Here is a 24000-nt window from a genome sequence, read left to right as displayed (position 1 = left end):
GTGATGTCACAGTACAGGGATAATACACACAGTGATGTCACAGTACAGGGATAATGCACACAGTGATGTCACAGTACAGGGATAATACACACAGTGATGTCACAGTACAGGGATACTACACACAGTGATGTCACAGTACAGGGATAAAACACACAGTGATGTCACAGTACAGGGATAATACACACAGTGATGTCACAGTACAGGGATAATACACACAGTGATGTCACAGTACAGGGATAATGCACACAGTGATGTCACAGTACAGGGATAATGCACACAGTGATGTCACAGTACAGGGATAATACACACAGTGATGTCACAGTACAGGGGTAATACACACAGTGATGTCACAGTACAGGGATAATACACACAGTGATGTCACAGTACAGGGGTAATACACACAGTGATGTCACAGTACAGGGGTAATACACACAGTGATGTCACAGTACAGGGGTAATGCACACAGTGATGTCACAGTACAGGGGTAATACACACAGTGATGTCACAGTACAGAGATAATACACACAGTGATGTCACAGTACAAGGATAATACACACAGTGATGTCACAGTACAGGGGTAATATACACAGTGATGTCACAGTACAGGGGTAATACACACAGTGATGTCACAGTACAAGGATAATACACACAGTGATGTCACAGTACAGGGATAATACACACAGTGATGTCACAATACAGGGGTAATACACACAGTGATGTCACAGTACAGGGGTAATACACACAGTGATGTCACAGTACAGGGGTAATACACACAGTGATGTCACAGTACAGGGATAATACACACAGTGATGTCACAGTACAGGGATAATACACCCAGTGATGTCACAGTACAGGGATAATACACCCAGTGATGTCACAGTACAGGGATAATACACCCAGTGATGTCACAGTACAGGGATAATACACACAGTGATGTCACAGTACAGGGATAATACACACAGTGATGTCACAGTACAGGGGTAATACACACAGTGATGTCACAGTACAGGGATAACACACACAGTGATGTCACAGTACAGGGATAATACACACAGTGATGTCACAGTACAGGGATAATACACACAGTGATGTCACAGTACAGGGATAATACACACAGTGATGTCACAGTACAGGGATAACACACACAGTGATGTCACAGTAAAGGGATAACACACACAGTGATGTCACAGTACAGGGATAATACACACAGTGATGTCACAGTACAGGGGTAATACACAGTGATGTCACAGTACAGGGATAATACACCCAGTGATGTCACAGTACAGGGATAATACACACAGTGATGTCACAGTACAGGGATAATACACACAGTGATGTCACAGTACAGGGATAATACACACAGTGATGTCACAGTACAGGGGTAATACACAGTGATGTCACAGTACAGGGATAATACACCCAGTGATGTCACAGTACAGGGATAATACACACAGTGATGTCACAGTACAGGGATAATACACACAGTGATGTCACAGTACAGGGATAATACACACAGTGATGTCACAATACAGGGGTAATACACACAGTGATGTCACAGTACAGGGGTAATACACACAGTGATGTCACAGTACAGGGGTAATACACACAGTGATGTCACAGTACAGGGATAATACACACAGTGATGTCACAGTACAGGGATAATACACCCAGTGATGTCACAGTACAGGGATAATACACACAGTGATGTCACAGTACAGGGATAATACACACAGTGATGTCACAGTACAGGGATAATACACACAGTGATGTCACAGTACAGGGATAACACACACAGTGATGTCACAGTACAGGGATAATACACACAGTGATGTCACAGTACAGGGATAATACACACAGTGATGTCACAGTACAGGGGTAATACACACAGTGATGTCACAGTACAGGGATAACACACACAGTGATGTCAAAGTACAGGGATAATGCACACAGTGATGTCACAGTACAGGGGATAATGCACACAGTGATGTCACAGTACAGGGATAATACACACAGTGATGTCACAGTACAGGGGATAATGCACACAGTGATGTCACAGTACAGGGGTAATACACACAGTGATGTCACAGTACAGGGATAATGCACACAGTGATGTCACACTACAGGGATAATACACACAGTGATGTCACAGTACAGGGGTAATACACACAGTGATGTCACAGTACAGGGGTAATACACACAGTGATGTCACAGTACAGGGATAACACACACAGTGATGTCACAGTACAGGGATAATACACACAGTGATGTCACAGTACAGGGATAATACACACAGTGATGTCACAGTACAGGGGTAATACACACAGTGATGTCACAGTACAGGGATAACACACACAGTGATGTCACAGTACAGGGATAATACACACAGTGATGTCACAGTACAGGGATAATACACACAGTGATGTCACAGTACAGGGATAATGCACACAGTGATGTCACAGTACAGGGATAATACACACAGTGATGTCACAGTACAGGGATACTACACACAGTGATGTCACAGTACAGGGATAAAACACACAGTGATGTCACAGTACAGGGATAATACACACAGTGATGTCACAGTACAGGGATAATACACACAGTGATGTCACAGTACAGGGATAATGCACACAGTGATGTCACAGTACAGGGATAATGCACACAGTGATGTCACAGTACAGGGATAATACACACAGTGATGTCACAGTACAGGGGTAATACACACAGTGATGTCACAGTACAGGGATAATACACACAGTGATGTCACAGTACAGGGGTAATACACACAGTGATGTCACAGTACAGGGGTAATACACACAGTGATGTCACAGTACAGGGGTAATGCACACAGTGATGTCACAGTACAGGGGTAATACACACAGTGATGTCACAGTACAGAGATAATACACACAGTGATGTCACAGTACAAGGATAATACACACAGTGATGTCACAGTACAGGGGTAATATACACAGTGATGTCACAGTACAGGGGTAATACACACAGTGATGTCACAGTACAAGGATAATACACACAGTGATGTCACAGTACAGGGATAATACACACAGTGATGTCACAATACAGGGGTAATACACACAGTGATGTCACAGTACAGGGGTAATACACACAGTGATGTCACAGTACAGGGGTAATACACACAGTGATGTCACAGTACAGGGATAATACACACAGTGATGTCACAGTACAGGGATAATACACCCAGTGATGTCACAGTACAGGGATAATACACCCAGTGATGTCACAGTACAGGGATAATACACCCAGTGATGTCACAGTACAGGGATAATACACACAGTGATGTCACAGTACAGGGATAATACACACAGTGATGTCACAGTACAGGGGTAATACACACAGTGATGTCACAGTACAGGGATAACACACACAGTGATGTCACAGTACAGGGATAATACACACAGTGATGTCACAGTACAGGGATAATACACACAGTGATGTCACAGTACAGGGATAATACACACAGTGATGTCACAGTACAGGGATAACACACACAGTGATGTCACAGTAAAGGGATAACACACACAGTGATGTCACAGTACAGGGATAATACACACAGTGATGTCACAGTACAGGGGTAATACACAGTGATGTCACAGTACAGGGATAATACACCCAGTGATGTCACAGTACAGGGATAATACACACAGTGATGTCACAGTAAAGGGATAACACACACAGTGATGTCACAGTACAGGGATAATACACACAGTGATGTCACAGTACAGGGGTAATACACAGTGATGTCACAGTACAGGGATAATACACCCAGTGATGTCACAGTACAGGGATAATACACACAGTGATGTCACAGTACAGGGATAATACACACAGTGATGTCACAGTACAGGGATAATACACACAGTGATGTCACAGTACAGGGGTAATACACAGTGATGTCACAGTACAGGGATAATACACCCAGTGATGTCACAGTACAGGGGTAATACACAGTGATGTCACAGTACAGGGATAATACACACAGTGATGTCACAGTACAGGGATAATACACAGTGATGTCACAGTACAGGGATAATACACACAGTGATGTCACAGTACAGGGGTAATACACACAGTGATGTCACAGTACAGGGGTAATACACACAGTGATGTCACAGTACAGGGATAATACACCCAGTGATGTCACAGTACAGGGATAATACACACAGTGATGTCACAGTACAGGGATAATACACACAGTGATGTCACAGTACAGGGGTAATACACACAGTGATGTCACTGTACAGGGATAATACACACAGTGATGTCACGGTACAGGGATAATACACACAGTGATGTCACAGTACAGGGGTAATACACACAGTGATGTCACAGTACAGGGGTAATACACACAGTGATGTCACAGTACAGGGGTAATACACACAGTGATGTCACAGTACAGGGATAATACACACAGTGATGTCACAGTACAGGGGTAATACACACAGTGATGTCACAGTACAGGGGTAATACACACAGTGATGTCACAGTATAGGGATAATACACACAGTGATGTCACAGTACAGGGATAATACACACAGTGATGTCACAGTACAGGGATAATACACACAGTGATGTCACAGTACAGGGATAATGCACAGTGATGTCACAGTACAGGGATAATACACACAGTGATGTCACAGTACAGGGGTAATACACACAGTGATGTCACAGTACAGGGGTAATACACACAGTGATGTCACAGTACAGGGATAATGCACACAGTGATGTCACAGTACAGGGATAATACACACAGTGATGTCACAGTACAGGGATAATACACACAGTGATGTCACAGTACAGGGATAATGCACACAGTGATGTCACAGTACAGGGATAATACACACAGTGATGTCACAGTACAGGGATAATACACACAGTGATGTCACAGTACAGGGATAATGCACACAGTGATGTCACAGTACAGGGGTAATACACACAGTGATGTCACAGTACAGGGATAATACACACAGTGATGTCACAGTACAGGGGTAATACACACAGTGATGTCACAGTACAGGGATAATACACACAGTGATGTCACAGTACAGGGATAATGCACACAGTGATGTCACAGTACAGGGGTAATACACACAGTGATGTCACAGTACAGGGATAATACACACAGTGATGTCACAGTACAGGGGTAATACACACAGTGATGTCACAGTACAGGGATAATACACACAGTGATGTCACAGTACAGGGATAATACACACAGTGATGTCACAGATAATACACACAGTGATGTCACAGTACAGGGGTAATACACAGTGATGTCACAGTACAGGGATAATACACACAGTGATGTCACAGTACAGGGATAATACACACAGTGATGTCACAGTACAGGGATAATACACACAGTGATGTCACAGTACAGGGATAATACACACAGTGATGTCACAGTACAGGGGTAATACACAGTGATGTCACAGTACAGGGATAATACACCCAGTGATGTCACAGTACAGGGGTAATACACAGTGATGTCACAGTACAGGGATAATACACACAGTGATGTCACAGTACAGGGATAATACACAGTGATGTCACAGTACAGGGATAATACACACAGTGATGTCACAGTACAGGGATAATACACAGTGATGTCACAGTACAGGGATAATACACACAGTGATGTCACAGTACAGGGATAATACACAGTGATGTCACAGTACAGGGATAATACACACAGTGATGTCACAGTACAGGGGTAATACACACAGTGATGTCACAGTACAGGGGTAATACACACAGTGATGTCACAGTACAGGGATAATACACCCAGTGATGTCACAGTACAGGGATAATACACACAGTGATGTCACAGTACAGGGATAATACACACAGTGATGTCACAGTACAGGGGTAATACACACAGTGATGTCACTGTACAGGGATAATACACACAGTGATGTCACAGTACAGGGGTAATACACACAGTGATGTCACAGTACAGGGGTAATACACACAGCGATGTCACAGTACAGGGATAATACACACAGCGATGTCACAGTATAGGGATAATACACACAGTGATGTCACAGTACAGGGATAATACACACAGTGATGTCACAGTACAGGGATAATACACACAGTGATGTCACAGTACAGGGATAATACACACAGTGATGTCACAGTACAGGGGTAATACACACAGTGATGTCACAGTACAGGGGTAATACACACAGTGATGTCACAGTACAGGGGTAATACACACAGTGATGTCACAGTACAGGGATAATACACACAGTGATGTCACAGTACAGGGGTAATACACACAGTGATGTCACAGTACAGGGGTAATACACACAGTGATGTCACAGTATAGGGATAATACACACAGTGATGTCACAGTACAGGGATAATACACACAGTGATGTCACAGTACAGGGATAATACACACAGTGATGTCACAGTACAGGGATAATGCACACAGTGATGTCACAGATAATACACACAGTGATGTCACAGTACAGGGATAATACACACAGTGATGTCACAGTACAGGGATAATACACACAGTGATGTCACAGATAATACACACAGTGATGTCACAGTACAGGGATAATACACACAGTGATGTCACAGTACAGGGATAATACACACAGTGATGTCACAGTACAGGGATAATACACACAGTGATGTCACAGTACAGGGGTAATACACACAGTGATGTCACAGTACAGGGATAATACACACAGTGATGTCACAGTATAGGGGTAATACACACAGTGATGTCACAGATAATACACACAGTGATGTCACAGTACAGGGGTAATATACACAGTGATGTCACAGTACAGGGGTAATATACACAGTGATGTCACAGTACAGGGATAATACACACAGTGATGTCACAGTACAGGGGTAATACACACAGTGATGTCACAGTACAGGGATAATGCACACAGTGATGTCACAGTACAGGGATAATACACACAGTGATGTTACAGTACAGGGGTAATACACATAGTGATGTCACAGTACAGGGATAATGCACACAGTGATGTCACAGTACAGGGATAATACACACAGTGATGTCACAGTACAGGGGTAATACACACAGTGATGTCACAGATAATACACACAGTGATGTCACAGTACAGGGGTAATATACACAGTGATGTCACAGTACAGGGGTAATATACACAGTGATGTCACAGTACAGGGATAATACACACAGTGATGTCACAGTACAGGGGTAATACACACAGTGATGTCACAGTACAGGGATAATACACACAGTGATGTCACAGTACAGGGATAATACACACAGTGATGTCACAGATAATACACACAGTGATGTCACAGTACAGGGGTAATATACACAGTGATGTCACAGTACAGGGGTAATATACACAGTGATGTCACAGTACAGGGATAATACACACAGTGATGTCACAGTACAGGGATAATACACACAGTGATGTCACAGTACAGGGGTAATACACACAGTGATGTCACAGTACAGGGGTAATATACACAGTGATGTCACAGTACAGGGATAATACACACAGTGATGTCACAGTACAGGGATAATACACACAGTGATGTCACAGATAATACACACAGTGATGTCACAGTACAGGGATAATACACACAGTGATGTCACAGATAATACACACAGTGATGTCACAGATAATACACACAGTGATGTCACAGATAATACACACAGTGATGTCACAGTACAGGGATAATACACACAGTGATGTCACAGTACAGGGATAATACACACAGTGATGTCACAGTACAGAGGTAATACACACAGTGGTGTCACAGTACAGGGATAATACACACAGTGATGTCACAGTACAGGGATAATACACACAGTGATGTCACAGTACAGGGGTAATACACACAGTGATGTCACAGTACAGGGGTAATACACACAGTGATGTCACAGTACAGGGGTAATACACACAGTGATGTCACAGTACAGGGATAATACACACAGTGATGTCACAGTACAGGGATAATACACACAGTGATGTCACAGTACAGGGGTAATACACACAGTGATGTCACAGTACAGGGGTAATACACACAGTGATGTCACAGTACAGGGATAATACACACAGTGATGTCACAGTACAGGGATAATACACACAGTGATGTCACAGTACAGGGATAATACACACAGTGATGTCACAGTACAGGGGTAATACACACAGTGATGTCACAGTACAGGGGTAATACACACAGTGATGTCACAGTACAGGGATAATACACACAGTGATGTCACAGTACAGGGGTAATACACACAGTGATGTCACAGTACAGGGGTAATACACACAGTGATGTCACAGTACAGGGATGATACACACAGTGATGTCACAGTACAGGGTTAATACACACAGTGATGTCACAGTACAGGGATAATACACACAGTGATGTCACAGTACAGGGATAATACACACAGTGATGTCACAGTACAGGGATAATACACACAGTGATGTCACAGTACAGGGATAATACACACAGTGATGTCACAGTACAGGGATAATACACACAGTGATGTCACAGTACAGGGGTAATACACACAGTGATGTCACAGTACAGAGGTAATACACACAGTGATGTCACAGTACAGGGATAATACACACAGAGATGTCACAGTACAGGGGTAATACACACAGTGATGTCACAGTACAGGGATAATACACACAGTGATGTCACAGTACAGGGATAATACACACAGTGATGTCACAGTACAGGGATAATACACACAGTGATGTCACAGTACAGGGGTAATACACACAGTGATGTCACAGTACAGGGGTAATACACACAGTGATGTCACAGTACAGGGATAATACACACAGTGATGTCACAGTACAGGGGTAATACACACAGTGATGTCACAGTACAGGGGTAATACACACAGTGATGTCACAGTACAGGGATAATACACACAGAGATGTCACAGTACAGGGGTAATGCACACAGTGATGTCACAGTACAGGGGTAATACACACAGTGATGTCCCAGTACAGGGATAATACACACAGTGATGTCACAGTACAGGGATAATACACACAGTGATGTCCCAGTACAGGGATAATACACACAGTGATGTCACAGATAATACACACAGTGATGTCCCAGTACAGGGATAATACACACAGTGATGTCACAGTACAGGGATAATACACACAGTGATGTCACAGATAATACACACAGTGATGTCCCAGTACAGGGATAATACACACAGTGATGTCCCAGTACAGGGATAATACACACAGTGATGTCACAGATAATACACACAGTGATGTCACAGATAATACACACAGTGATGTCACAGATAATACACACAGTGATGTCACAGATAATACACACAGTGATGTCACAGATAATACACACTGTGATGTCACAGATAATACACACAGTGATGTCACAGATAATGCACACAGTACAGCTCAGTTTCTCTACATCTCCCCGCAGGGTAAAAGAAGCATTACACTACGGGAATGTATAGGAGCTCATAGTCGTGCGGTCTCACAGAGTCACATTGTGAGCGGCGGTTTCCCTCTTGTGACTGCTGTATAATGTATTTCCTGAATCCCCTTTTTTTAGTGATTGGCTTTAATTGCTGTAATTCCTCCATAACAGCGTTAAATCCGCTCTAAACCTCTCCATCCTTTGCCGCCGGTGGGTTCAGCACTAATATCACAAACTCCTTGTATCGCTCTGCCAGGAAATAACACAAAGCTGCAGGGAGTTCAGCTCCGGAGCACAAAGTGGAGCAGCGCCGTGTGCGCGGCTATTGTCTCCGGGCTCGGGATTAGAGGCCGAGGTGTTATATAATCTCTGAACGTAGGCTGTATTGTGTGCTGCGCTCCACCACCACCGCTCCGCCGCAGCACACAGTCTGATTATTGCCCTGGGCTCCCCGTCACCGCTGCTCCAAACACAACATTCTAGAATTATGTAAAAATATTTAATACATTTACTTCAGTCATTCCCCTTTAAATAGGCAGTACCGTGGAAGTATATGTTTTTGGGAGGGAGAACTGTGCAGCCTGTGACATTGCTGTGAGCCTAAGGAATGGGGCCTCTGATTACCCCCACAAGCTCAGGGAAAGTCTGCTCTATTGCAGGCTCCCCGATCTTACTACCTAATGATTGGGCAGTGTTCCTTATACACTCAGCCCAATCAGAGGGAGAACTGTGCAGCCGGTGACATTGCTGTCAGCCTTTAACAAGTGGGTAGAGGGACTGTGATTACCCCCACAAACTCAAGGACAGTCTGCTCTGATCTCACTCCCTAATGATTGGGCAGATTGCTCCTTATATACTCAGCCCAATCATAGAGAGAACTGTGCAGCCGGTCACATTGCTGTGAGCCTATAAGAAATGGAGCCTGTGATTACCCCCACAAGCTCAGGGAAAGTCTGCTCTATTGCAGGCTCCCCAATGTCACTCCCTAATGATTGGGCAGAGTGTCCCTTATACACTCAGCCGAATAAGAGGGAGAACTGTGCAGCCTATGACATTGCTGTAAACCTATAAGGAATGGATATAGGGCCTGTAGGTACCTCCTCTAGCTCATGGAAAGTCTGCTGTATTACAGGCTCCCCTATCTCATTCCCTAATGATTGGGCAGAGTGTTCCTTGTACACTCAGCCCAATAAGAGGGAGAACTGTGCAGCCTATGACATTGCTGTAAACCTATAAGGAATGGATATAGGGTCTGTAGTTACCTCCTCTAGCTCATGGAAAGTCTGCTGTATTACAGGCTCCCCTATCTCATTCCCTAATGATTGGGCAGAGTGTTCCTTGTACACTCAGCCCAATAAGAGGGAGAACTGTGCAGCCTATGACATTGCTGTAAACCTATAAGGAATGGATATAGGGTCTGTAGTTACCTCCTCTAGCTCATGGAAAGTCTGCTGTATGAAAGGCTCCCCTATCTCATTCCCTAATGATTGGGCAGAGTGTTCCTTGTACACTCAGCCCAATAAGAGGGAGAACTGTGCAGCCTATGACATTGCTGTAAACCTATAAGGAATGGATATAGGGTCTGTAGTTACCTCCTCTAGCTCATGGAAAGTCTGCTGTATTACAGGCTCCCCTATCTCATTCCCTAATGATTGGGCAGAGTGTTCCTTGTACACTCAGCCCAATAAGAGGGAGAACTGTGCAGCTTATGACATTGCTGTAAACCTATAAGGAATGGATATAGGGTCTGTAGTTACCTCCTCTAGCTCATGGAAAGTCTGCTGTATTACAGGCTCCCCTATCTCATTCCCTAATGATTGGGCAGAGTGTTCCTTGTACACTCAGCCCAATAAGAGGGAGAACTGTGCAGCCTATGACATTGCTGTAAACCTATAAGGAATGGATATAGGGTCTGTAGTTACCTCCTCTAGCTCATGGAAAGTCTGCTGTATTACAGGCTCCCCTATCTCATTCCCTAATGATTGGGCAGAGTGTTCCTTGTACACTCAGCCCAATAAGAGGGAGAACTGTGCAGCCTATGACATTGCTGTAAACCTATAAGGAATGGATATAGGGTCTGTAGTTACCTCCTCTAGCTCATGTAAAGTCTGCTGTATTACAGGCTCCCCTATCTCATTCCCTAATGATTGGGCAGAGTGTTCCTTGTACACTCAGCCCAATAAGAGGGAGAACTGTGCAGCCTATGACATTGCTGTAAACCTATAAGGAATGGATATAGGGTCTGTAGTTACCTCCTCTAGCTCATGGAAAGTCTGCTGTATGAAAGGCTCCCCTATCTCATTCCCTAATGATTGGGCAGAGTGTTCCTTGTACACTCAGCCCAATAAGAGGGAGAACTGTGCAGCCTATGACATTGCTGTAAACCTATAAAGAATGGATATAGGCCCTATATCCATTCTTTATAGGTTTACAGCAATGTCATAGGCTGCACAGTTCTCCCTCTTATTGGGCTTTTAGTTACCTCCTCTAGCTCATGGAAAGTCTGCTGTATTACAGGCTCCCCTATCTCATTCCCTAATGATTGGGCAGATTGTTCCTTATACAGTCAGCCCAATCATAGAGAGAACTGTGCAGCCTATGACATTGCTCTGAGCCTATAAGGAATCAGAACTGTGTGTACCCCTACAAGCTCAGGGAAAGTCTGCTCTATTGCAGGCTCCCTGATCTCATTGCCTAATAATTGGGCAGATGTTCCTTATACACTCCGCCCAATGAAAGGGAGAACTGTGCAGCCTATGACATTGCTATGAGCATATAAGGAATGGGGCCTGTGGTTACCCTCTCTAGCTCAGGGAAAGTCTGCTCTATTGTAATCTAATTTCCTAATGATTGGGCAGATTGTTCCTTATACACTCAGTCCAATCAGAGGGAGAACTGTGCAGCCTGTGACATTACTGTCAGCCACTAAGGAATGGGTATAGAGCCTGTGATTACCCCCACAAGCTCAAGGACAGTGTGCTCTGATCTCACTCCCTAATGATTGGGCAGATCTTTCCTTACACAATCAGTCCAATCAGTGGGAGAACTGTGCAGCCTGTGATATTGCTGTGAGCCTATAAGGAATGGCTATAGTGCCTGTGATTGCCTCCACTAGCTCGGGGAAAGTCTGCATTCCTACATGTTTTTGGATACATTACCCTAGACCACCAGGGATATCTACTTTTACCTCTTTCTCTTCAATAGACCACCAGGGATCCCTATATTTTTTTAGACCACCTGGGATCCTTATTTTTCTTCCTGTCACTGCCTTAGACCACCAGGGATCTCTACTTTTACCCTTTTCACTAGCCTAGACCACCAGGATTCCTACATTTCCCTCTTATTTACTGCCCTAGACCACCAGAGATGTCTACTTTTACCCTTTTTACTGCCCTAGACCACCAGGGATCTCTACTTTTACCCTTTTCACTGACCTAGGCCACCAGGATTCCTACATTCCCATCCTTTTTACTGCCCTAGACCACCAGGGATCTCTACTTTTACCCTTTTCACTGACCTAGGCCACCAGGATTCCTACATTCCCATCCTTTTCTCTGACCTAGTCCACCAGGGATTCGTATAGTTACATTAAAACCTGTTTCACTGCTGTAGACCACCAGGGGTACTGAAATTTAGCTTCTTACATCCTTAGACCACAAAAGTATACTGACTCCTTCGCAGCCCTAGCCCACAAGGATTTTTTGCATGAACCCTTTTACTCCATTACATAACCAGCGTTACTGCTACTAAAACCTTTACTGCCACCAGGGAGACTGCTGTTAACTTGATCACTTCACTAGACCACCAGGGATACTGATATTAACTTCTCATTGCCCTAGACCACAAGGAGTATTGATATTATTAATCCATTCACTGGCCTTGATCACCATGGATGCTGACACCAGCAGCTTCACTTCCCTAGACCACCAGGGACCACTACAGTACATTTACCCTCCTTCACTGCTCTAGACCACCAGGGACCCCTACAGTACATTCACCCTCCTTCACTGCTCTAGACCACCAGGGACCCCTACAGTACATTTACCCTCCTTCACTGCTCTAGACCACCAGGGACCCCTACAGTACATTCACCCTCCTTCACTGCTCTAGACCACCATGGACCCCTACAGTACATTTACCCTCCTTCACTGCTATAGACCACCAGGGACCCCTACAGTACATTCACCCTCTTTCACTGCTCTAGACCACCAGGGACCCCTACAGTACATTCACCCTCCTTCACTGCTCTAGACCACCAGGGACCCCTACAGTACATTCACCCTTCTTCACTGCTCTAGACCACCATGGACCCCTACAGTACATTTACCCTCCTTCACTGCTATAGACCACCAGGGACCCCTACAGTACATTCACCATCCTTCACTGTTCTAGACCACCAGGAACCCCTGCAGTACATTCACCCTCCTTCACTGCTCTAGACCACCAGGGACCCCTGCAGTACATTCACCCTCCTTCACTGCTCTAGACCACCAGGGACCCCTACAGTACATTCACCCTCCTTCACTGCTCTAGACCACCAGGGACCCCTACAGTACATTCACCCTTCTTCACTGCTCTAGACCACCATGGACCCCTACAGTACATTTACCCTCTTTCACTGCTATAGACCACCAGGGACCCCTACAGTACATTCACCCTCTTTCACTGCTCTAGACCACCAGGGACCCCTACAGTACATTCACCCTCCTTCACTGCTCTAGACCACCAAGGACCCCTACAGTACATTCACCCTCCTTCACTGTTCTAGACCACCAGGGACTCCTACAGTACATTCACCATCCTTCACTGTTCTAGACCACCAGGGACTCCTACAGTACATTCACCATCCTACACTGTTCTAGACCACCAGGGACCCCTACAGTACATTCACCCTCCTTCACTGTTCTAGACCACCAGGGACTCCTACAGTACATTCACCATCCTACACTGTTCTAGACCACCAGGGACCCCTACAGTACATTCACCCTCCTTCACTGCTCTAGACCACCAGGGACCCCTACAGTACATTCACCCTCCTTCACTGTTCTAGACCACCAGGGACTCCTACAGTACATTCACCATCCTTCACTGTTCTAGACCACCAGGGACTCCTACAGTACATTCACCATCCTACACTGTTCTAGACCACCAGGGACCCCTACAGTACATTCACCCTCCTTCACTGTTCTAGACCACCAGGGACTCCTACAGTACATTCACCATCCTACACTGTTCTAGACCACCAGGGACCCCTACAGTACATTCACCCTCCTTCACTGTTCTAGACCACCAGGGACTCCTACAGTACATTCACCATCCTTCACTGTTCTAGACCACCAGGGACTCCTACAGTACATTCACCATCCTACACTGTTCTAGACCACCAGGGACCCCTACAGTACATTCACCCTCCTTCACTGCTCTAGACCACCAGGGACCCCTACAGTGCATTCACCCTCCTTCACTGTTCTAGACCACCAGGGACTCCTACAGTACATTCACCATCCTACACTGTTCTAGACCACCAGGGACTCCTACAGTACATTCACCATCCTACACTGTTCTAGACCACCAGGAACCCCTGCAGTACATTCACCCTCCTTCACTGCTATAGACCACCAGGGACCCCTACAGTACATTCACCCTCCTTCACTGCTATAGACCACCAGGAACCCCTGCAGTACATTCACCCTCCTTCACTGCTATAGACCACTAGGGACCCCTACAGTACATTCACCCTCCTTCACTGCTATAGACCACCAGGGACCCCTACAGTACATTCACCCTCCTTCACTGCTCTAGACCACTAGGGACCCCTACAGTACATTCACCCTCCTTCACTGCTCTAGACCACCAGGGACCCCTACAGTACATTCACCATCCTACACTGTTCTAGACCACCAGGGACTCCTACAGTACATTCACCATCCTACACTGTTCTAGACCACCAGGGACCCCTACAGTACATTCACCCTCCTTCACTGTTCTAGACCACCAGGGACTCCTACAGTACATTCACCATCCTACACTGTTCTAGACCACCAGGGACCCCTACAGTACATTCACCCTCCTTCACTGCTCTAGACCACCAGGGACCCCTACAGTACATTCACCCTCCTTCACTGCTCTAGACCACCAGGGACCCCTACAGTACATTCACCCTCCTTCACTGTTCTAGACCACCAGGGACCCCTACAGTACATTCACCCTCCTTCACTGCTCTAGACCACCAGGGACTTCTACAGTACATTTACCCTCCTTCACTGCTATAGACCACCAGGGACTCCTACAGTACATTCACCCTCCTTCACTGCTATAGACCACCAGGGACCCCTACAGTACATTCACCCTCCTTCACTGTTCTAGACCACCAGGGACCCCTACAGTACATTCACCCTCCTTCACTGCTCTAGACCACCAGGGACTTCTACAGTACATTTACCCTCCTTCACTGCTATAGACCACCAGGGACTCCTACAGTACATTCACCCTCCTTCACTGCTCTAGACCACCAGGGACCCCCACAGTACATTCACCCTCCTTCACTGCTCTAGACCACCAGGGACCCCTACAGTACATTCACCCTCCTTCACTGCTCTAGACCACCAGGGACCCCTACAGTACATTTACCCTCCTTCACTGCTATAGACCACCAGGGACCCCTACAGTACATTCACCCTCCTTCACTGCTCTAGACCACCAGGGACCCCCACAGTACATTCACCCTCCTTCACTGCTCTAGACCACCAGGGACCCCTACAGTACATTCACCCTCCTTCACTGCTCTAGACCACCAGGGACCCCTACAGTACATTCACCCTCCTTCACTGCTCTAGACCACCAGGGACCCCTACAGTACATTCACCCTCCTTCACTGCTCTAAACCACCAGGAACCCCTGCAGTACATTCACCCTCCTTCACTGCTATAGACCACCAGGGACCCCTACAGTACATTCACCCTCCTTCACTGCTATAGACCACCAGGGACCCGTACAGTACATTCACCCTCCTTCACTGCTCTAGACCACCAGGGATACTGAAATTTAGCCTCTTACTTAGTTAGACCACAAAAGTATACTGACTAAGGAAGGCTGCTGTAACTTAATCACTTCACTAGACCACCAGGGATGCAGACAATAATGTTCACCGCACTAGACCCGGGTCTGACCAATGGGTCCCCCCGATCCTGAGAACCAGACTCCGAACCCCAGGAACCCGGAGCGACGGTGCAAATGCTCAACCTCTGCTCCATTCATTGTCTATGGAGCGTCCGAATCCAGCGCTCAGTCATTTCTAGCCGTCTCATTTTTAGGATCATTTACGATTTGGGGAATAACCCTCTAAGCAGGGGCTGGCCGCGGGGGCAGGAGCGCAATTGCCCCCCGGGCCGCTATCCCAAGTATTTTGCTATTTACTGAATACTAAAAATGTGTATTTTATTATTTGCCTCCGGGAATTTCTTCTTTCCAAAACAGAGCAATACATATCGTCTCTCTATGGACGCGAAATCCAGCTGCGGATCCGGGACCGATGAGCGCTGGGTCGTGTTATGGGCTACAACACTCTGCCCTCTGGTGGCCACTGCCTGCAAGTGCAACGGGAAAAATTCTCTTGCTCTGATGTGCACATACACTGTGTTCTGATCACATTCCCTCCTCTCTGCTGTCAGTGAAGAAGACCTATCTATTTTATCTGATTCCAAAAAATGGGGGCAGAACCCCGAAATCTGAGGACAAAAAATGGGATGTGAATGAGGCCCCTGCTGGGTCTGTGAGAGGGCTGGTGACAGTATTGGGGGCTTTGCACCATCTGACCTTATTATTCTATCTGTCAATCTTCTAGAGGTCTGGAGCGATGGTGCCCATTATCGGGGCACTGGTCCATGTCTACTCCGCACTGACACTACCCCCCCTCTCCTGAGCAGTCGGTGAATAGGTGGAGTAGTAGTCACTGCTGGAGACTCCACACTCACAGATCCCCATTGATTCTGTTACTAAGTGACTGTCCAAATGCTGAATGTAAAGGAGATAAGTGGCGTCTCCTGTGTCAGCTCCTCTCCTTGGCCCCTCTTCTCTCTTGGCCCCTCTCATTGGCCCCTCTTCTCTCTTGGCTCCTCTCCTCAGCCCCTCTTCTCTTTTGGCGCCTCTCCTTGGCCCCTCTTCTCTCTTGGCCCCTCTCATTGGCGCCTCTTCTATCTTGGACCCTCTCCTCTCCTCAGCCCCTCTTCTCTTTTGGCGCCTCTCCTTGGCCCCGCTTCCCTCAGCCCCCCTTCTCTAGACCCTTCTCGTTGGAACCTATTCTTGGCTCCTTTTATCTCTTGTCCCCTCTCCTGTGCGCCTCTTCTCTCTAGGCCCCTCTTCTATCTTTCTAACCCTTTTCTTTCGGCCCCTCTCCTATCTTGGCCCTTCTTCTGTCTTGGCGCCTTTTCTCCCTTGGCCCCTTTGCTTTCGGCCCCTCTTCTCTCATCTGCTCTCTTGTTGCCCCCTCTTCTCTCTTGGACCCTCTTCTCTCAGCCTTTTTTCTTTCAGCTTCTCTTCTATCTCTCCATTGTCTCTAAGTCCCTTGTCTCTCTCACTTTCTTCTTGGCACTTCTTCTCTTTGGGCCCCTCTTCTCTCTCAGTCCCTCTACTCTCTCAGTTCCTCTTCTCTCTCAGTCCCTCTACTCTCTCGGTCCGTCTTCTCTCTCGGTTCCTCTTCTCTCTCGGCCCCTCTTCTCTCTCGGTCCCTCTACTCTCTCAGTTCCTCTTCTCTCTCGGTTCCTCTTCTCTCTCGGTCCCTCTTCTCTCTCGGTCCCTCTACTCTCTCGGTCCGTCTTCTCTCTCGGTTCCTCTTCTCTCTCGGCCCCTCTTCTCTCTCGGTCCCTCTACTCTCTCGGTTCCTCTTCTATCTCGGTTCATCTTCTCTCTCGGCCCCTCTTCTCTCTCGGTCCCTCTACTCTCTCAGTTCCTCTTCTCTCTCGGTTCCTCTTCTCTCTCGACCCCTCTTCTCTCTCGGTCCCTCTACTCTCTCGGTCCGTCTTCTCTCTCGGTTCCTCTTCTCTCTCGGCCCCTCTTCTCTCTCGGTCCCTCTACTCTCTCAGTTCCTCTTCTCTCTCGGTTCCTCTTCTCTCTCGGCCCCTCTTCTCTCTCGGTCCCTCTACTCTCTCAGTTCCTCTTCTCTTTCAGTCCCTCTTCTCTCTCGGTTCCTCTTCTCTCTCGGTCCCTCTACTCTCTCAGTTCCTCTTCTCTCTTGGTTCCTCTTCTCTCTCGGTCCCTCTACTCTCTCAGTTCCTCTTCTCTTTCAGTCCCTCTTCTCTCTCGGTCCCTCTACTCTCTCGGTCCCTCTACTCTCTCAGTTCCTCTTCTCTCTCGGTTCCTCTTCTCTCTCGGTCCCTCTACTCTCTCAGTTCCTCTTCTCTTTCAGTCCCTCTTCTCTCTCGGTCCCTCTACTCTCTCGGTCCCTCTACTCTCTCAGTTCCTCTTCTCTCTCGGTTCCTCTTCTCTCTCGGCCCCTCTTCTCTCTCGGTCCCTCTACTCTCTCAGTTCCTCTTCTCTTTCAGTCCCTCTTCTCTCTCGGTCCCTCTACTCTCTCGGTCCCTCTACTCTCTCAGTTCCTCTTCTCTCTCGGTTCCTCTTCTCTCTCGGTCCCTCTACTCTCTCAGTTCCTCTTCTCTTTCAGTCCCTCTTCTCTCTCGGTTCCTCTTCTCTCTCGACCCCTCTTCTCTCTCGGTCCCTCTACTCTCTCAGTTCCTCTTCTCTTTCAGTCCCTCTTCTCTCTCGGTCCCTCTACTCTCTCAGTTCCTCTTCTCTTTCAGTCCCTCTTCTCTCTCAGTCCCTCTACTCTCTCAGTTCCTCTTCTCTTTCAGTCCCTCTTCTCTCTCAGTCCCTCTACTCTCTCAGTTCCTCTTCTCTTTCAGTCCCTCTTCTCTCTCAGTCCCTCTTCTCTCTCAGTCCCTCTTCTCTCTCAGTCCCTCTACTCTCTCAGTTCCTCTTCTCTTTCAGTCCCTCTTCTCTCTCAGTCCCTCTACTCTCTCAGTTCCTCTTCTCTTTCAGTCCCTCTTCTCTCTCGGTCCCTCTACTCTCTCGGTTCCTCTTCTCTTTCAGTCCCTCTTCTCTCTCAGTCCCTCTACTCTCTCAGTTCCTCTTCTCTTTCAGTCTCTCTTCTCTCTCGGCCCCTCTTCTCTCTCAGCCCCTCTTCTGTCCTGGTCCCTCTTCTCTCTCGGTCCCGCTTCTCTCTCAGCCCCTCTTCTGTCCTGGTCCCTCTTCTCTCTCGGCCCTCTTCTCTCTCAGCCCCTCTTCTGTCCTGGTCCCTCTTCTCTCTCAGTCCCTCTTCTCTCTCAGCCCCTCTTCTCTCGCAGTCCCTATTCTCTCTCAGTCCCTCTTCTCTGTCTGCCCCTCTTCTCTCTCAGTCCCTCTTCTCTCTCAGTCCCTCTTCTCTGTCTGCCCCTCTTCTCTCTCAGTCCCTCTTCTCTCTCAGTCCCTCTTCTCTGTCTGCCCCTCTTCTCTCTCAGTCCCTCTTCTCTCTCAGTCCCTCTTCTCTCTCTGCCCCTCTTCTCTCTCGGTCCCGCTTCTCTCTCTGCCCCTCTTCTCTCTCGGTCCCGCTTCTCTCTCAGTCCCTCTTCTCTCTCTGCCTCTCTACTCTCTTGGCCCCTCTTCTCTCAGTCCCTCTTCTCTCTCGGTCCCTCTTCTCTCAGTCCCTCTTCTCTCTCAGTCCCTCTTCTCTCTCAGCCTCTCTTCTCTCTCAGCCTCTCTTCTCTCTCGGTCCCTCTTCTCTCTCGGTCCCTCTTCTCTCTCGGTCCCTCTTCTCTCTCGGTCCCTCTTCTCTCTTGGTTCCTCTTCTCTCAGTCCCTCTTCTCTCTCGGTCCCTCTTCTCTCTCAGTCCCTCTTCTCTCTCAGCCTCTCTTCTCTCTCGGTCCCTCTTCTCTCTCGGTCCCTCTACTCTCTCGGTCCCTCTTCTCTCTCGGTCCCTCTACTCTCTCGGTCCCTCTTCTCTCTCGGTCCCTCTTCTCTCTCGGTCCCTCTACTCTCTCGGTCCCTCTTCTCTCTCGGTTCCTCTACTCTCTCGGTCCCTCTTCTCTCTCAGCCTCTCTACTCTCTCAGTCCCTCTTCTCTCTTGTCCCCAGTAATTCACCAATATTGATTCTGCTCTGAGCAGAGAAGGTTCCTCCTCTGTGATATCCCAGGGACGTCAATCATTAACCCATAGGCGATATTTGCCCTCGCAGATATGGGCACAGGACTGGATACCCTGTCACCTGATTAACCCTTTACCACCACAGGTACATTCCAGTACAGTGACCAATCCAACCAGTGGAGTGGCCAAGACAGGGCACCGGCCATCACCGCTCTTGTGCCCCTCCTTCTGCCAGTGGCTCGGGCTGCCTCATATACCACCAGCTCCTCCATATACCAGCAGTGTATACAGACATGGGAGCAAAGGATAAAGCACTACATACCAAGCAGTGGACCACTCAGTGTTCTCTAAAGCTGGGTGGTCACCATTACACGCCTCTAGTGGTACAACCCAGGTTATATGGGCAACTTCAGTCAACAGACTTTTTTTATATATATATATTTGTTTCCAGGAAAGCTGAGTGACCGACAATGTTTCTGCCACTATGGCTTCTATAGCAGTTGTCACCCGGCTTTCCCAAAGTCAAATTAGGTATTGTGGATTATATTATTGCCATTCAGGACTCTGGAAAAGCTGAGTGGGAACCAACATTGCTAGATATGTCCCAGAAGGCGGATGGAATGGAAATAATGTCTAGTAATGCAATGATGATGTTACCTGCTCTATTCATCTAGCTATCCCATACCTTTCTTTCTTTCTTTCTTTCTCTTTCCTTCCTCTCTCTCTTCTTTCCTTTTTCTCTCTCTCTCTCTCTCTTTCTTTCCTCCCTTCCTTCTTTCTCATGTTATCAGGGTACAGTCTTCCTTCCTTCCTTATCTCCTTTCTTCTTTCTTTCCCTCTTTCGTCCCTTCCATCTTTCTCATATTATCAGGGTACAGTCTTCCTTCCTTCCTTATCTCCTTTCTTCTTTCTTTCCTTCTTTCGTCCCTTCCTTCTTTCTCATATTATCAGGGTACAGTCTTCCTTCCTTCCTTCCTTATCTCCTTTCTTCTTTCTTTCCTTCTTTCCTCCCTTCCTTCTTTCTGATATTATCAGGGTACAGTCTTCCTTCCTTCCTTCCTTATCTCCTTTCTTCTTTCTTTCCTTCTTTCCTCCCTTCCTTCTTTCTGATATTATCAGGGTACAGTCTTCCTTCCTTTCTTCGTTCCTCCCTTCCTTCTTTCTTTTCTTCCTTTCTTTCTCTCTCTTTCTTCCTTCCTCTCTCTCCATTCCTTCCATTCTTCCTTCCTTCCATCGTTACTTTCTCTTTGTTTTCTTCCTTTCTTTCTTTCTGTCTCTCTTCCTTCTATCCATTTTTTTTCTTTCTTTTTTATTTCTTCCTTCCTTCCTCCCTCTCTTCCTTCTTTTCTTTCTATCTTCCTTTCTTTCTGCTTTCCTTCCTTTCTTCTTTCATTCTTTGCTTCCTTATTCCTTTCTTCCTTCCTTTCCTTTCTCTCTCTCTCTTTCTTCCTTCCTTCTTTCTTCCTTCTTCCTCATATTATCAGGGTACAGTCTTCCTTCCTTCCTTCATCTCCTTTCTTCTTTCTTTCCTTTCTCATATTATCAGGTTACAGTCTTCCTTCCTTTCTTCCTTCCTCCCTTTCTTTCTATCTTCCTTTCTTTCTGCTTTCCTTCCTTTCTTCTTTCATTCTTTGCTTCCTTATTCCTTTCTTCCTTCCTTTCTCTCTCTCTTTCTTCCTTCCTTCTTTCTTCCTTCTTCCTCATATTATCAGGAAACAACAAAGAGCCAGCACCAATGTGCACTAAGGCATCAAATATTCCAAACTGCATTATAAAAATTTTTTTTTGAGATTTTTGGCAAAAAATTGCAATTTCTTGAGCTGCTTCGCCACGTCACGGCAAATCTCATTTGAAGCAGTCCTACACTAAAATATTTTTATAAAATGTGCCATGCGGCCTCACATATAAATAGCAGAACTGCTCTCAGCAGCACTCACCTGGTCTATTGCAGTCCCGTACCCATGACTGAGTCATGGCTGTGGGCGGGACAGGTCCAAGCAAATGCTGCATGAAGTATATATATAGCCTGTGGACAAAGCCTGATGACCCAATGTGAACAGTCACCAAACGCCAAAATCTATACAGATGGAATACATCCCAAATTGGGGTGCATAGCAAGGTGGAGGTCAACCACCGACCAATTCAACAAAGAAACAACAAATTTTTATAATGCAGTTTGGAATATTTGATGCCTTAGTGCACATTGGTGCTGGCTCTTTGTTGTTTCTTTGTTGAATTGGTCGGTGGTTGACCTCCACCTTGCTATGCACCCCAATTTGGGATGTATTCCATCTGTATAGATTTTGGCGTTTGGTGACTGTTCACATTGGGTCATCAGGCTTTGTCCACAGGCTATATATATACTTCATGCAGCATTTGCTTGGACCTGTCCCGCCCACAGCCATGACTCAGTCATGGGTACGGGACTGCAATAGACCAGGTGAGTGCTGCTGAGAGCAGTTCTGCTATTTATATGTGAGGCCGCATGGCACATTTTATAAAAATATTTTAGTGTAGGACTGCTTCAAATGAGATTTGCCGTGACGTGGCGAAGCAGCTCAAGAAATTGCAATTTTTTGCCAAAAATCTCAAAAAAAAAAATTTTTATAATGCAGTTTGGAATATTTGATGCCTTAGTGCACATTGGTGCTGGCTCTTTGTTGTTTCTCATATTATCAGGGTACAGTCTTCCTTCCTTCCTTCATCTCCTTTCTTCTTTCTTTCCTTCTTTCTCATATTATCAGGTTACAGTCTTCCTTCCTTTCTTCCTTCCTCCCTTTCTTTCTATCTTCCTTTCTTTCTGCTTTCCTTCCTTTCTTCTTTCATTCTTTGCTTCCTTATTCCTTTCTTCTTTCCTTTCCTTTTTTTCTCTCTCTTTCTTCCTTTCTTTCCTTCCTTCCTTCTTTCTTCCTTCTTCCTCATATTATCAGGGTACGGTCTTCATTGTCCATTGATCTATAGATTGTATAGTGGGAGTCCAGGTAACTGGCACAGAATGCCAGGAATAGGCACAGGTGGGCATCACAGTGGGCGAGCAGTGTATACCACACAGCCAGGGGTACAGTATGGACTGAATATAGAAAATATGAGCTACAAACATAAAGTTGGAATTTGGAGGGCACACAGCTAGAAGATGGGGAACAGTCATATAATTAAGGGGGCAAATAAAGCCAGGATTTAGCTTATGGGCACGTAAAGGATTTTTGATGTAGATATAGCCAGAATTTGGGAAACACACAAAGTATTTGGGGAGGGGATTTTATATATATATATATATATATATATATATATAGTAATATACACATGCACATATGTGTATATATATATATATATATATATATATATATATATATATATATATATACATATATATATATATATATACTCTGTGTGTATATATTTATATA

The 24000-nt window shown here is 46.2% G+C and overlaps 1 protein-coding gene across 1 annotated transcript in view; it reads right to left on the bottom strand.

Moving 5' to 3' along the window:
- SSTR5 (somatostatin receptor 5) overlaps positions 1-24000 on the bottom strand; it is a 52484-nt gene that overhangs the window by 27350 nt on the left and 1134 nt on the right. The window lies entirely within an intron of this gene.

This window comes from Anomaloglossus baeobatrachus, chromosome 7 (assembly GCF_048569485.1).
Source record: "Anomaloglossus baeobatrachus isolate aAnoBae1 chromosome 7, aAnoBae1.hap1, whole genome shotgun sequence".
Classification (NCBI taxonomy): domain Eukaryota; kingdom Metazoa; phylum Chordata; class Amphibia; order Anura; family Aromobatidae; genus Anomaloglossus; species Anomaloglossus baeobatrachus.
Note: the sequence above shows the minus strand (reverse complement) of the source record. Positions and strands in the feature narration are given on the sequence as shown.